The sequence below is a fragment of the Balearica regulorum genome, chromosome 8 (genome assembly GCF_011004875.1).
Source record: "Balearica regulorum gibbericeps isolate bBalReg1 chromosome 8, bBalReg1.pri, whole genome shotgun sequence".
Lineage (NCBI taxonomy): Eukaryota > Metazoa > Chordata > Aves > Gruiformes > Gruidae > Balearica > Balearica regulorum.
Genome location: NC_046191.1, coordinates 23,182,202 through 23,198,677, shown reverse-complemented (window position 1 = coordinate 23,198,677; position 16,476 = coordinate 23,182,202).

Below are 16,476 nucleotides of genomic sequence, written 5' to 3'. Positions count from 1 at the left end.
TACAGGAATGGGCCTGGAAATACTTACATTACTGTTATTTCAGTTTGGCAATATGCAAGGCAATAATTCTCTGTACCTCAATTTCCAATCTGTAAAATGAGCATCATAATATCTGTTTTATACAACAGGCTGTATGGAATAACTAATGAACTCTGGAAAAATTATTACTGAGTTTTTGAATAATAAGTGCTATCTGTACAATAACTGCAGAAATGTTACAGGCTAAGTGCAGTCTTACATCCCAGATTGTTTGAGGATTGACCAAAAAAATGAAAGAAAGACCAGCTTAGCATTTCAAACATCCCCTGAAGTGAGAGGGCACAGAATGATCTGGGAGATGCCTGATTTTTAGCAAAAATCTGATGATAAAGTAGTACAGCATCAAAGTTACCCTTGGTATGCATGAAAATGGATCTTCTGATATTCATTTGGAAAAAAAAGAGAGATAATTCAGTTCCTGTAAAGTATAAATTGGTGACAAACGAACAAAATCAAGGACATCCATACCAGTACTGTAGTTGTTTTAATTCTGACATTGATGCGAACAAAACCTGTTAAGCCATTTGCAGTCTGCCCATGCGTGTCGTTTCCCAGTAGAACAGGCACCTGAAGGGTTTGATTTTAAACCATCATTTAGATGGGAATTATCTGTTGTTTTAAGGTTGTAGCTTTTGGTTTTAGTTTTCTCCTTAGGGGAAGCAGAACATAGATGACCAATGAAAAAAGGTCTGTTCCTCTGTTCAGAGGAGAACTGCTCTGCCTATCTGCTGCGAGTTCAATAGCTTGACTGTGCTCATTTTATTATATATATTTCTATTTAATCACTGGGCTCAGTTTTAATCTTTTATTGGTTCTTTTCCAGACAGTGCTTTGGAGCTGCTTATTAGCTCTATCCTTGTAATCCTAGATTTTTGCTGTTAAACTGTTAAATGGAAATTTAGCTTTAAGACTTGTGGGAATTCATGCTGGCTACAACTGTGTTATCCGTACAGCTGGCTCTATACGAGCCTTGATCCTAGTGGAGAATTGAGAGTTGAGAAAGGTGGATTAGGAGAGATGCTGGACAGTAAGTGTTGTTCACAGCTGGCAAAGTGAGCATTTTATTTTAAATGCGGTTCTAATGGCCACTGAGTGCCTCTGATGTCAGGACAGCATACAGTAGAGGCAACGTACAGCAGACACTGTGAAACTCCATCTGGTGGATGGAATTGGGGTCATTTGGGGAATTTCTTAACTTCCTGCTAATTTTTCTGGCACTGAATTGAGATTCTGCCATAAACATTCTTAGTTCGGTGAGCATTTTAGTGCGGATTGCAAGTGAAAATAATCCCACCGCCTTTAAAATTCAGTGAAAAAGAAACTAACTGTTAGAAGTTGAATAGAGGAATTCCACTGCGAAGAAGGAAAAATCATTCCCCAAGGATCTCTGTCATGGGAAGCCTTTAAAAGGAAAACGCAAGTAAGATTAAAGTAGTTCTGGGTGACTTTGAAGGTGACTTTGTCAAGTGCTGATGGGAGGCTGTGGTGGGAACCTTTTCAAGGGGTGTGCTCCGGAGAAGCCAAATAGCACGTCTGGTGGTGGTAGCACATACAGCGTGGTGCTAGCTAACCAAGTTCGCCTTGGTTCGCCTGGTGTAACCAGGAGCAGCTCTCATCTGGGAGATAGAGGGTCCATCCTCACCAGGACTTTGTAACTCTGCATAAATTTGAGTTTGGCTCAGCACTAAACATTAACGTGTTGGCATCAAACCCAACGCCACAACACAGTGGGGCAGGAGGTGCTGCTGCTGTTGAGATCTCCACCAGTGAAGCAGCACCAGAGCCACTACTCAATGTACTCATACAGAATCCAGATACTGTTGGCTGTGTTGAAATGTTAAACTGATCTCTGATGTATTTGAGCTTTTTCACTACTGTACAGTTAGTTAAGTAATACATATTTTTCTACTGATGCTGTTTATAGTCTTTCCCGATAAAAAGGCAGCTCTTGAAACATGAACACCTAGAATGTGCTAAGGAGATTTCCTGCTAAGGAGGTTTAACTTGTGCTGCAGTCAAGTCATGTGTGTGGCTACAGAAACTGCTAAGAAAGCTGGATACTACCAATATATTAGGTTGTACAGGACAAATTTATCCTTACTGAATTCTGTGTTGTCATGGATACATTGCCACTGGTACCTCAGCTAGCTAGTTTAAAACTGGCTCAGTTATGTCAGTCGTATTGCAGTTTCTGCAAAGTTTTGGTCTGGTCTGCAAGTGAATAGAAGGATCTTGTATGGTACAGAAGTGTTGGTTCTGAAGCAGCAAAAAGTCCTGCTTTCCTCTGTGCATTACCTCTAGTATTACTGGTTCAATACTGAGAAACGGTTTTATTGTAAAGCACTGCAGGGCACTCCTAGGCTAAGATCTTTCATGTGGGACATTTATTTGCATTAGATATTGGACAATATTCTTGACGGAAGACTACTTTTTTGGTACATTATTCCCTATCACTCTCTTATTCCACCAAATCTCAGCGTAAACATTCTGTGAGAAAAATACTGTAAATATTTGTATTTATCAATGAAAATGGAAATCACACAGCTAAATCCCCGTGCGCCGGACTAAATATTTACGTATTTACCCTTCTGTGTAGATTTTAAGTGTATTCAAGGACAGAACAACCATTCTCAGGGTTCAGAAACAGTAAAAGGTGCCATTCAAAAGCCGTGGACGTTTCCTTATTACTAATATGAAAGATTAGAATGGGTTCTAAATGTGAACATTTTCTGCCTTACAGTATTATAGCAATACAGTGAGCGCATCAGCACGGGGCTGGCTTGGACTCCGCGTACGCCACGGAGCAGAGCCTGACCTGCCCATCTAGCAGGAAGCGGGACACAGGGTGCACCAGGTACCCCAGCCCAGCAGGTCACCCCTGCACCCCAAAGGAGGGCCTCCGGTACAGATCTAACTTGTACAAGGAACTTCTTTCCCTTTGGTGATATCTTGAAGGTGACAGTGGGAAAAACATCACCAAACTTTCCCCACAGCGCGACCGCAATTCCCTGGGTTATAGTCCACGCTGTCTGCTCCTGTCGGGGTAAATCGATGCTATTGTGTTTAAAGATAAATGGCATCCCTTTGCATATACCTCTGCTGCAACTTTTATAGAAGTAGTGGCAAAAGGACAAGTAGTAATGACCAGACCGGAGTAGATTAAACGTGGAATACCTTGCTGAGCTACAGCTCACTAAAACCAAACCCTGTCTTTGATTTACTAAGCCAGGAAAATAACTTACAGTTTAGACTTGCTTTTCTCTTCTTTTTGGGACCCAGGAAGGCTAATACTTTTCTAATAACTGTTTATTGAATGTCTGACTTCATGATCCTGACCTAAGCACTGAACAGGAGACCACTACAGGAAATTTATGCCTCAAACCAGTGTAGTATCTCAAACTATTATTGAATTGTAGCACTACAATATAGCTCACAATAAAGCTTGTAACAGCAGTGAGTTCTCTGCAGCTCTTTCTCTTTAAAATCTCCTGATACACTTTTAAATCAATTTCTAACAGGAAAACCTTTTTCCCAGGGCAGTAAATAAAATGCTTATTGAGAGGAGAATCCTTAGCTGCCCCACCGTGCCTGAGCAATCCAGGAACTGCAATAGATCAGGACTCCCGCCCTTCCCCTTTGAGGAAGGGATGGCTGGGAGGATGCTCGGTGGTGGCCTGGTCCACCACACAAATCCTTCTCTGGGCTAGAGGAGCTAGACTTGGAGTTCACACAAATATTCATAATTCTCAGAAGTGCCCTTAAAATCCGTCCGGCCATGGGCAGTAGAGCTGTGCTTTGTGCCACTGGATGGAGTTTCTCTCAGCTACAAAATAGAGAGGAAAGATTATATATTTGATAAAGGTTTCACTTTATGGTTACTTTGGGATTTAGGTTTTTTATAACAAACTACTAGCTGACTTAAATCAAAACAGTAGTCGTAAAACCTGGGAATAGAGAGAAATTCAGATTCATCTTCAATTTCTGTATTCTGGTCCTATCTTTTAAATAAGCAATAGTTTAATATCAACTCTGCATCTGAAGCCAAATTTAAAAAAAAAAAATAACAACAAAAAATTCATACAGCACCTGTACATCTGCAGTAACATTGAGCTAGTTTGTTAATAATGAAAATAGCTTGAAGGGTTTGGGGAGTTAAATTGTATTGCTAGGTAAGTGAAAAGTGTCAGTATCTATTTGTATTACCCGGTTTGCTCTGAATCAGGGAAAACCTCTGATCTGTTTTTAACAAGCTAGTCTACAAATGTAATCTAAATAAGTTACATTTCTTATTCATGTAAGGTTCTCTGTAAGAGATTTAAAAGCCTGATTTCTCCTATGTTATTATACAGTAGCTGCTTACCAGGATCGCAATTTTTTTTGTGCTAAACAAAAAGACGAAGAAATTATAGTTAGGCATGTTTATTAAAGGAAGGAGGTTGCTCGGTACAGATTAAATTTTTAGGGGATTTTAACGTCCCCTTTTAAGAGCATGCGCAGATAATAATTCAGAACCTTGCAGTCCAGTCAGGTCTGGTTGATAGAAAGCATATCCTACCTCCAAAGCAGCATCCTAAAAATCTAGTTGCTACTGAACTTTGCAAAATCCTGTTGCAAATCATGAAGTTGCTAAACCCTCTCATAACCTATTTATTTTTTAGATTTGAAAAATGCCCCTTTCTCAGAAATGGATGATTTTTTTTCTAAAACTATTTTTAAAATGACATTTGGGAGGAGAATTTCATCTCAAATATTTAAAGTGTAGTATAATGAGAGTAACTGCAAGGTAGTTACATTGAGAAGTGCTTTGTAATATTAACTATGGATATTGCTATGAGCTCTATCTATACTGAAAATGACAGAAGTAAAAAAAGGAAATTTCATTCTCTCTATTTTTTTAATCTTAAAATGCTCCTTCAAATAGGATTAATTTAATTTGTTTCTATAAGAAAACTTTGCCAGGCTATCAGGCTTGTGATTTAATGGATGAATTTCTCTTTAAAAAGATTAATTTTACCCTGGGACTTCAGTGAAGGCGCTGGCCCATCGTGCTCTGCAATAGGAGTGTATTTCATAGCTACGGGCTCTGACGGAGAGCAGCCTGCCCTCTGCTCCGGAGAATGTTTCTCGGGGGAATCTTCACCGTAGTACTTCAGATGATAACTGCTTCCAGAAAGCGTAATGGATGACAAAGAAAATGGTGAGAGAGTTTGACCCATGCCAGTCTGAAGGCTTTAAAATTGCTGACCTAACTATAAACTTACAGTTGGATTATTTTTTTTAACTCCCCCGTGTGGAAAACGGAATACAGGTGTGCTGTGATTTTTACCAGAAAGGCTTGCAGCCAGGTGGCCTGTAGCTGCTGCGGAAGTAGAATTCCCTATTTAATGTGTGTTGGTGAAGACTGAAATGCAGATCGCTGTCATGGAGTTGTTGTCATGTGAGAGATCACGTGGTAGAGAAATGGTTCTGGTTTTGGGTGGTTATAACATTTTGGCTTCTGTTACTATCTGGACAACCAAGAGTGACAACAAGTCTGAACTGATGCCCTGCACTTTTGTAGATATTTTGAAGTTGGCTTTAAAATTGCTTATCAAGAGCAAGTTGTGTTGTCACAAGAATATTTAATAAAAGTCACCCTGTGATGTGACCACCTCCTCTGCTGCCATGGCTATGTCGCTAGTGTCATCTCACTAGCAGCTCTGATGTATCTGCTAAGTTGTAGACACAGAAGTGACTGCGGTGTTGATATGTCTTTTGGATTTTCCTTGGTGCACAACATATAGACAGAATTATGCGAGGTTTGCAACAGTACTGAGAAATTTTGCTGACCTAGACATAAAATGTACTTACCTGGTCTTTAGTAAGATGCCACTGTTAGAAAACTAGCATTTCACTCATGTATAAAAATGTTATTAAAAAGTAAAGAAGTCAGACTTTGCAATGCAGACAGACATCTGCCCATCTAGACTGGATGTATGAAATTTGTTGTTAATTTTTATGATGTCTAAGGCGTCAGCTTCAAGCTCAAAGGGTTATCAAGAAAACAGTATCAATCAACTTGATCCAATTCTGCAAAACTTTCCTATAATACTCTTTACTGGCATTGTATAGATCTTCATAGTGTGACAGATGTAATTAATTTTTGGGCTTCACCACTCAGAATTAATGAGGTTGTTCTAAATTTGTGCTGATAAAACCTTCAGTCCACCTCATGCTGCAGTGCATGCCTTATATAGTATGCAGAGAGGTAGATGTATATACACACATTCATTCAGCTTATTTATTTATCTTTACACTTACAGGGCATAAAGCTTAAGATCTAGTATTTTTAATACTCCAATAGTCCTGAAATGTCCATAACTATAAAGGTAAATGGCCTATGAAACAATATGCTTAGCATCTTTAAAGGAATAATGTGTTTAGAGACCCAACGGAATAAGAGTAAATCTGTCAACGCAAGACCTACTTTAGAGAATGTGATTTCCATGAAGTTATTTTTTTCTATAGAATATCAGGAAAGCTGTTATTCAGTTAGATAAAAAGCCCATTGGGGGGGGGGGGGGAGGGGGAAAGCCAAATATGCATTTTAATTACTCTAATTAAACAAAGGCAGGAAAAAAAATTCCATTTGGCCAAGCCAGCCAATGCTTGCTGTAATGCAAATAACTAACAAACTTCACACAGCAATGAAAGTAAGTTGGGATTTCTGAGTGTCTAAATGTGGAAGTGGTATAAATTCTTCTTGAAAAGAAAAAAAATATTTGGGGGCTTTAAGTGTGCACAATAAGTTGCTATTTCATTTTCTTTTATGCTTGCTTTTATTACTAAACTCAGATTTGGTTCAGAGCATTTAAAAATGCAGGAATCAGTGGGGGAGAGTGAAATGTTTATACTTATGCCATCTGAGTATGTTGTGAGTAATTGCAAAAGTGGCCGTATCGAAGACATCAGTATGAACGAAAACCTTACAGTAATTTGAATAGCAATATAGCAAACAGCAACAAGAAAGAAAATATATATGCTCTAATAGATATAGAGAATCAGCTAGTTCTCAAATGTAGAGGTATCGCTTCTGCCTGAGGCAGTCTCTGAGATGCAAACTTTGAAACTGGGGAAATGTGCTAGGAAAGTTACCTCTAGGTCTGCTCTGTTCTTAAAATTTGCCTCTGACATCATTCGTTGACCACCTTCTGAGACAGGACAGACCACGCAAGCAACTGGCCTCATCCTGAGGGGTGGCTCCTAAGCCAGCTTCTTGCGTTGCTGAGGATATCGAGCTCTAAGCTTGCAGTGACTTCAGAAAACAGTTAAGCCCTTGGAAATTCCCTCACACTGAATATTACTCCTGTACATAAAGTCACACATGCGCTTAATGTCTCTGACAAGGCAAGGACATGAAGTACAAGATTGTATTACTGGAGTTAGAGTCATTGACCTCCTGGCTGTGTGTTTCCAGCAGATTTTGGTACTTTTTATACATAAACCACCCTAGTGAGACATGGTCATCCATTTCAGGCCAGTCAGTGCAGATTTGTTTCTTTTAAGACTTATATTTCGGAATTAAACCTCAGATCTAGTTCAATAATATATTCAGTTCCAAATATGCACATCCCCTCAGAGAGCAAGAGTAGAAGGAAAGGTCAGATGATATCATTAGCGTTGCCAAGAACAGCTACAGGGTTTGAGAAGCAGGATGAAGAGAAGGAACGTTACTTGGACAGGAGCCAGAAGTCTGCACTTTGGTGAAAAATTTTTCTTTACGTTCCAAGTACACTATTTCCATTTAGTAAGGATCTCTGAGGATTGCACCATCCAGCTTTCAGGGGTTAAAAGTACCAGCCGTCAGAAGAATCCTGTTTGCCCAGGTTTCCAGTAGCTAGAAATACTGGTGTTGGGCTTCAAAGCAGTAAGACCTATAAAGACATGATCGAACGGTTAATTAAGATATATGTTTGCTCTCATACTTCATTTAGAGAGTGAAAACATTCTAATGGGATGTATCTCTTGAATGATGTAGCTATTATTATGTTATCTCTAATTATGTAATGAGATTTCATGTTCCAGGTCTATTCAGATAGCTTTCAGGTTTTTTTGATACAAAAGCAGTTTAGTCCCTCAATGTATCTAATAAAGTGAATTCATTGAGACGATGTGTTGAAGATTAAAGAACTAAATCTTGCAATTATTACAGTCATAAAACATGCTGTGCAATAAAACAGAGAAGTATTTTATAGAATGATTTAGCACCTTTGGTAGTCAGTAGAAAGAAAAAATGAGATCGGTCCTCATGGATTTTCCTTGAAAATCAAGGAAGCCAAAGTGAGCCAGGAAACCAGCGTGAGCAGGGCACGTAGCAGCCGTAAGCCTCTTACCGTGTCTGTGATGCAATGCAGATGCTTGCAAGCATTTCTGAGGTAACACTGGCAAAGCGAGCTCTCGGATGGGCGAGCTGCGTGTCAGCGTATCGCTGTGGCTGAGCTAACCAGCCCACTGAAAGACGCTGCGTCAGGTGCCATGGCTGGCTGAGGAAAGGGGTTAGCTGCAGGACACCAGCTAGCATCTCCACAGGACTCTCTGCTTGGAGTCAGACTAGCTTGGAGATCACCACGCACCCCTCCAGCCTGCAATGACAGATATTCCCTTGGTTGCCAAGCTTTATACAACACTCCAAAGCGTGAAAGATGCTATATATTCTCCACAGCGTTTATTCATTTCACATAGTAGCTTCCACTACTCTCACTGCCTTTCCTCTTGCCAGCTCTTTTTAAAAATGTAACCTACTCAATTGCCGTCTTTCATTATAATCCATAATTTATAAATAAAAGAAAATGACTGCTTAAAAAAAAAAAATCAAAGCATTTGGCTGACTATTGGGATGTGTTATTACAAATCTCTTTGTATGCTGTGAAAGAGCTTGTCTTTTCCTTCCAAATGCTAGTCTAATTTTCATAATAATGACTTTAGCTCTCCCTTCCTTTTTTAAAACAGCATTAAATTAAAAAATGAATACGTTCCAGCGGTCAAATCTGTTGGTGGCAAAACATACTTATTCTTAATGGGAGTACAACCTTGATAAAGGCTGAGTGAAAACGAAATGATGTCCTTACAAAGAGCGAAACAATGCAGCTGAGCTTGTTTCTGGCATAAACGGGGGGAAGTGTGAGCTGTAAACAAATCTGTGCATTGGAGGCAAGCTCGGTGTCTGACAGGATAACCGGCTTGTATAAAGGAATGACTGCAGGAATAGTGACTGATAGAAGGGAATGATTGGCAGAAGAGACACTGCTGTGGTGACCCTTGAAAAAGCAGAGTTTTCTTCCTTAGACTCTATGCTCTTCAGTATCCTCGACTGAGGAAATAAATCAATGCACAGCTCCTGAAATGGATAACCACGGTTTTTCTAAATAGGAACTCAGCTTTTGAATACCCCTTATGCACAGCAGGTAGAAGCTTTCCCTTGCTAGTGAATCACACACGGCTGAAAAATCTGCAAACTTGATTCTTAGGTGGTAGAAGACGGACGTTTGCCAGAACTGTGCTGATTTACGTGAGCTGACAATCAGCGCTTTAACTTCCGCAGCATTAGAAAACAGTAATAGATGTGTCAAAAACCGCTCGGATGTTCCTCTGCGATGATAAGGAACGACAGTAATTTCAAATTTCCTATCTGAAGTTAAAAGAAATACATAAAATAACAGTGAGCTAAAAATATTTATTTCTCGTAGACTTCAAAATGAGCCTAGATGTGGTGAGCTCGGTTTATATTTTGAATGGAAGAGAGAAATAATGTGGCAGAATTTTTTAAATGAATATTTTAATTCATATTTCTGTCTTTAAAGAAAAGAGGGAGGGTGTGGAGAAGTGTTAAAAATGAGGTATGTGGCCACCCAGACAAGTAACCCCAGCATTTAAATATGAAGTCAAAGCTGACCGAATCGCGGATGAATTCCAGCTACGGATCTTTTTCTCACAAATCCACCTTATTCATGGGGGTTTAGATGGCGATCAGTAGTAAAAATTGGTGTTGCTTCCAGAGATCCCCTTACGAAAGCGGGCAGAGAGCCACTTCGCAGCCAAGGACGACAGCGGTGCACAACCGCGGCGTGGCGGGGCGGAGGGATGGGAAGGGGCGCTGGGCCAGGGCGTTCCTCTGGCCCCAGCTGGAGGTGGGGCTGCCGGCCCACCCCATCGCGCGTGACCAGGGGAGTGTTTCATGGGGAGCAGAGAGTAAAGCCTGTAACGCGTAAGTAAACCTCCAAAAGAAACTTTATTTTTTTTGTAAACTATTGCCAAGCATATAGAAGCTCAGTGTTTAAAGGGACAGTTACATCAGTATCTAAGGGACTATTCAGTATGATAGGAGGTAATCATTACTATGGCAACAATTTTTTCCAGATCAGTGGATAAAATGCTGCTTTCAAACTTGTGTCTATAACTTGTAAGTAGACTTATTTATCCTCTGTTTTATTTCCTCCTGTATTTTCAATCACCACAACGCAGCTTGTGGAGAGCACTTGTAAAGAGCACAGTACGACAATTGATGAAGCATGTGGGTTCAACGATTCATATATTGACACAATAGATTCAATGGAAAACTAATTAATAATAATAATAATAATAATAAACCCAGTTTGCCCTCCATGGCTTCTTTCATCAGGGAAGCTCAAAGAGCTTTGCAAATGTTAATTATGCCTCAGAACACCCTGATAAGCATCTTTCTCTTCCTCTCGTTTTCTCCCTGTAACTAATATTAATTTCTGGATTACAGTGAATCAGAACTACAAACCAAGAAGAACTGGAAGGGAAAAAGCATCTCTGCACTGGTGTAAGGTTACCCACAGAACCGCGGCCTGCACCAGTGAAACCAAACCTGCGTTTGATGCGGTGCGGAGTAAGCCGTGCTCCTGTCCCTGCACCCTCATTTTCCCGAAACGTTTCTTCGGTCCACAGTGCGTGCAGCCATCTAATCGGATTTTTTCATCAACATATAATCCTTTCCTAATCAGTAAGCTGTATTGATTGTTGTTACTACTACATTTACATTCTAATACACAGCTTTAGTCAAAGGGAAGTGACTTTTTAAATTTTTATTTTCAAACAGTATTCCCCAAAGTTTAATGAAGAGTTCATATATTCTAGTGGGCAGAAGGCTGGTCGAGGATCTTGAGATCTAATCCTATTTGCAAATGGCTTGAATTGTAGCTTTGGAAAAATATTTTAATCTCATTACTTCAATTTCCTGCTTTGGAGAGGAGATAAATAGTATTTGTTTATTTTCAGGGGTTCATTTAAATGTTGTTTTAAAGACAGTGCAGCTGAGGTCTATGTGCACTGTCTCAGAACAGGAATGAGGCAATTATCTATTTATCGAGGCATTTATTTATTTATTATTCACTAATTTTATGAGCTTGGCCAGGCTGATCTGGGGCATTCTACAGAGGATAAGATTTTGATGAGCTCTTTTTCTAAAGCTTCCTAGCCTCACTTTAATCAACTAGAAGAATGCAATAATCTTCATTATTTTTCCAGTGTAAAGTCAAATCTTGGCAGGCTTATAGCAAGTGCACAGTGTCATCTCCCAAGGGCTGTTTTCTTTGGTTCTTGGAATACCAATTCCCACTTCACGTTGCCGCTCTTTACCTCGCCGTCCCTTTGTACTTTGGGGCCCTGTACAGTTCTTCCAATCCAATAACTTAACTGCTGCCTCTGATCAGTCCTCCTGGATTCTCAAATGCAAGAGCGAGTCGGAACAAACTCTGCAGCCTGACCTGGTGAAAGGCAGAATGTCTAAATGGACATTACTCACAGAAAGCTGTTTCATCTGGTTTGTACTGTTATTTCAGACAGTCAGATGATTTCTGCTCAAGTAAAGACGACACCACAGTGTGCCACCGGACAGGCTGCCCGCGCTTGTTCAGAGCTGTGTGAAAGTCACTGATTTGGCAAACAGTCTCTCTGGCTTCAGTCACGTTCGTTCTCATCTTCTGAGTTTTACGCAGAATTTCGTTTTCAGACTGAACTTAAAGATCTTAAACTAAAACTCTCCTGAACAAATGTGAGAGGGGACCAAATGTGAGAGAGGGAAGAGAGGTGAGGTGAGTCTTAGGCAGCCTATTTCTCTGACAAATACTTGTCACTCATCGGAAAGTTCCACTGAATTTAACAGGAATTTAAACCCCCATTTTCCTCCCAAGGTTCTGACACAGTTATTTGCAGCAGCCCTTGACAAGAAGTAAGGGATGTAGACACGTTTGTCCTGGTTATCCTGTGGATAATATCTGGCCCTTGGCACTCCAAGCCGTATCCTGGAGAAATCTCTCTTCCCAGTCCTATTTTGGGGAACTGGGCTCCCTGACAACGGTCTGAACTGCCCGTAAGCTGGTTGGTTGTCTAACGCAGATGGTCTGAATGTGACTTTCGGGTCTAATTCTCTGTGTTCTGCTAGCAAGGGGGGAACATGGCATAGGGAAAATCTGAACTGCATTCTCTTCTGGTTGGCAGGGCAGAAAACTAAAAGCTCTTATTTCAACACCAAGAGTCCCATTCAAGCCTTCTCATAATAGTGAAGATTATTTAAGTCTTAAAACTACTATCAAGGACAAAAAAATGGCAAATAAAAGCAGTCAGAATCAATTTTCTAAAGTATTAAGATTAATAAGGTAGACATTTTGTGTTGCTTGAGGTCCCCAAATTAAGAATAATTAACTTTTCAGGTGGAAATTTTCATTTGCTGAATTGCTCATTTGCGCAAAATTAGATCCCTTTGTAATTCTCTCCAAGTTCGTGGCCCAGATCTGTGATATTAGCGATTTTAAGCATGTGTGCATCTATTTTAAATTGTATTTCACAAACAGTATTTAATGAATAGTTCCAACAGTTATTCACTGCTACATGAGGTCAAAGAGCAAATTTACAATTATGTTCAGTCAGAACTTGCATACTTCTTTGTAAAGTTGTAAATAAAAAATAGAACTTGTATGAGGACTGTATTCTCTTGAAATGGCTCTTGCAGTTTAGGAGTTTTTTAAAAGAATCTTTTGACTTTCAAGGATAAAGTAAAGAAAAGATTTCTTTCTCAATTTCATTTACCACAAAAAATCCTTGCTAGCTGTTGCGTCTCACACAGAGATCAACATTATGTCACAAACACCGTGTCGAAAGCTGCACGTTTAGCAGCCACTTCTGAATATAATATCCAGCTAATGATTTAGTAATCTGTTTCCCGTAATTTTGTTGATCCTATAGTATAACAAAACACTTATTTATAGCGGATATATAAAATGTACTATTTTGGCTGAAGTACCTGAGCAGAGCCATCTTTCAGCATTTCCTCCAGGCTTCAGGTTTCATCACTCGCTATTAGTGTGGACTAATTAGCCTTTCCCAACAGAACGCTGGTGCTAGAATATGAATGAAGTCCCGCAGCATTCCCTTTCAAGTGTGGGATCACTGGGTTAATCTCTACATGAAACAGTTTGGTTACCGAATGGAAGAGCTGCCATGTGGGCTAAAGCTGGCAAAGTCAATATATTTTAAGAGATTTAGCAAGACACTCTTCAGAAGTAGCTTCACAAAGAACTGTGTGGTCTGCAATAATTTAATAAATCTGAATTACTTTTATATCTAATTGGAGTGCAGCTTTAATTTCCATCCTTTCCATTTGCTGGATAACAAAGCCCTAGAGTAATGGAGCATCAATCCTTCTCGGCTGTCGCCCGCAGGGCTGGCGGAGCAGCGAGGGTGCTCCTTCAAGGCTTTTCCTCATATGTTCCAGCTACTACAGAAACGTTAAATGAACCCCAAGTTATTAACCCGTGGTTTCGTTGTCTTGTCGCTGACAGAGAGCAGCAGCCTCACGCCGGGGGCTGTACACAATGGCTGCACAGGGGCTTGAGTCCGGCGTCAGTAGGACCCAGCTTTTGTTCGGGAGCTGAAGTTAACACGAGGAGGAGCCCTAAATCCCCTCCCCGCCACCCTTTGGGGGTTCAGCCGAGGCTGCAGACTGGGCTTCCCCGGTCTGCTTACTGTCCTTCGCATGTTTGTTCACCGTTAAAATGTCGGGCATCCTACAAAGTGCTGGCAACCGAACGATTCCCACAAATGCCACGTGGCGAGTTCCCTAGTGCTGCGATTCTCGCGTGAGGGGCTTGGCTTTGCTGTGCCAGCCCGGCAAAGGGGCTCGCGTCGCTGTGCGGGGCACCTGGGCAGCGGTGGCGAGGGAAAACACGCGGCAATTGCACGAGCGTTGTCCTCGGGGAGAGCGGTGCTGACCCAGCGCTAGATGCGTGACTCGCGCGGGAGTGACGGCTGGCTCCAGCTGAAAGCAGAGGGAATGGGATCTTCGTGTCAGCAAGGAGGTGGGTATTTCTTGGCGGACGAGTATTCCCAGCAGCAGCTTGCTAGATACTGTTTCTCAGAAATGAACAGAACAGGCATTTTTATGTTTATTTTATCATGAAATGGTTATTGGCCTACCCAGCCGTACACACCCCTTGTTACCAGAAGGAGAAAACTGTAAAGCGATTGCTTCACTTTAAGTAAATTTTCTTTGCTCTTATGCTTGTCGGCTCTGAAATAATAGTTCAACAGCAGTGACTAAAGCGGGTCAAACTTGTTTTTCCTGATTTCCAAGTAAATTTAACAAAGTGGATTCAAACATCTAACTCAAACAGTACTTAGTTTACCTTCCACTTAGAAAGGGCCATGAAAGCAGCAGCACGGTTAGAGAGAAAAGGAAAAGCTTGTGGAAAATATGAAAAAGAAGTGGGGGTGGAGGACAAGGAGTCTTTTTGTACCTGCCTATTTTTCCATAGCAGGCTGAGAGCAACCAGTAGCCATCAGTTAAGTAGCCTAGGGACCAATTTTTAGCCAGAACGCACCTTTCTGCCTGTAGGTGATATTTAGTATTCAAGATATCAAATGTCTTTTTTTTTTTTTCTTTTTCTTTTTCTTTTTTTTTTTTTTTTATCTCAATACAGACTGAAAATAAACGTTAGCTGCAAGGGGAAAGTTGCCAAAAAGTAGTAAGTCTTGCTATGTTCTAGCACCAAATTTTCACCTGCCCATGTCCCGCCTGCTGTCTCACATCTCCTGTCGTTACCGTTGCTGTTGCGGGGGGCTTCCATGAAAGCACCCACTTTCCTTTGCAGAAGGGGACAGACGAGAATTTCTAATGGAGCGTCAGACACATCCTCTGTGCTGCAGCGGGCAAAAGTGAGCAGAAGGACGAGCCTTTGGCACCTGCGGCTGCAAGAGGATAGGGAGGGGGTACGTCCTTGTGCTCAAGAGCCGCAGAGCAGTCTTTCCAAATGACTCCTCTCCCCCACTCCCTCCTCTTTGCTCCACCCTGGTGCAAGCCAGGAGCAGCCTGCTGGTGAGGAAGTAATGCGCATCTACGAGGGTGGCTGTGGTAGGCTACGCCAAAAGCCTGACAGGATTTGCATAGCCAAGATACACAATTCCTACAGGTTTTAACTTTATTTATTTATCTGTTATAGAGTAACAAAGACACCAAAAATGTCCTGAGATGGTTTTTTGAGTGTTGCCTCCTGTTAGGGCTAATTTCACTGCACCTGAAACATTGCGATCAATTTTTTTGAATAATTTTTTTTTCACTGAATATTTTCTGTAGAACTGTTGTGACTTTGTTCTTTCCTTGTATGTTTTTCTCTAGCATGGAATGAAAACTTCTTACCACATGGAGCAGGTGTACAGGAACAATTAGTCTCCCTTTTCAGTATGCAACGTAGTTTAGTGCTTAGATTACATATTCTGTAATTGCGTATGTCTGTATACAGCTAAATATGTACTTCTCGGTAGAGATTAACCTCCTATTGACATACAATACTGTAAGTCTACAGTGTTTGCATAAAGTTTAGCTAAATTGTTAAGATTCTAAAAACTGGTGATTTAGAAAATGTCATGTTTTTCAAAACCATGCTAAGTGTGCAGAGAGGGGACCATGAGGTCAGCTGGAGCGCTGCTCCTCTTGGCTTCTGCGGATGCTTTGGAGTGCAGCGAAGCAGGGTGATGGTACCGCTTTGTAGCGCTACTGCCGCCGCTGCTGTTGCTCTTCCACCATCTCTAATCAATGTATTTGGAAAATCGACAGACCCCTGCTGAGCAGAGTTTTAGCCCTACTAGATCTTGCAAAATAGTAGCGGCGTTAGATGAAGTCTTTTACATTTTGTCTTCAGTTTCTTGACTGTTCTGAAAGCAGTCTGCTGGTTTTAAATTTGAGCTGATGGCTGAAACTGTACAGCTGAAGGGACACAAGACGTACGACAGGTTTGAGGCTTGCAATAGGTCTGTTCAACGTCCTACGCTAAATGACTGAACACCAGCCAGCAGTGAAATCATCGCAGGGCCAGGTCTAGCGAGCCGGCAAAGCGGCGTTCCTTGCGACACTAAGAGATGGGAGGGTTTTGGTAGGAAATA